Here is a 296-nt window from a genome sequence, read left to right as displayed (position 1 = left end):
GCGATCGAAAATAATCACGGATAAAACCCTGGAAAAAACGAGACGAACAGGCTAACGAACAAAGGTTCGTTAACAGAACCTAAACGGTGAACAGTGTCCGTTAAAACGAACGAACGATGAAGATCCGCTAAATAACTAAACCAAAAAAAACCGAACCGATCTATTAAAAAACAGATCTAGGGTTTCTAAAAAAACGAACGGTTAACCAAAAAAAATGCGACGACGGCGGCTACCTCCGGCGATGCTCCGGTGGGGCAAGGCGGCGTTGGCGGGGCTCCGGGTGGCGTCGCGGGGCG

The sequence above is a fragment of the Triticum dicoccoides genome, chromosome 4B, assembly GCF_002162155.2.
Source record: "Triticum dicoccoides isolate Atlit2015 ecotype Zavitan chromosome 4B, WEW_v2.0, whole genome shotgun sequence".
Lineage (NCBI taxonomy): Eukaryota > Viridiplantae > Streptophyta > Magnoliopsida > Poales > Poaceae > Triticum > Triticum dicoccoides.
This window is presented reverse-complemented; position numbering follows the sequence as displayed.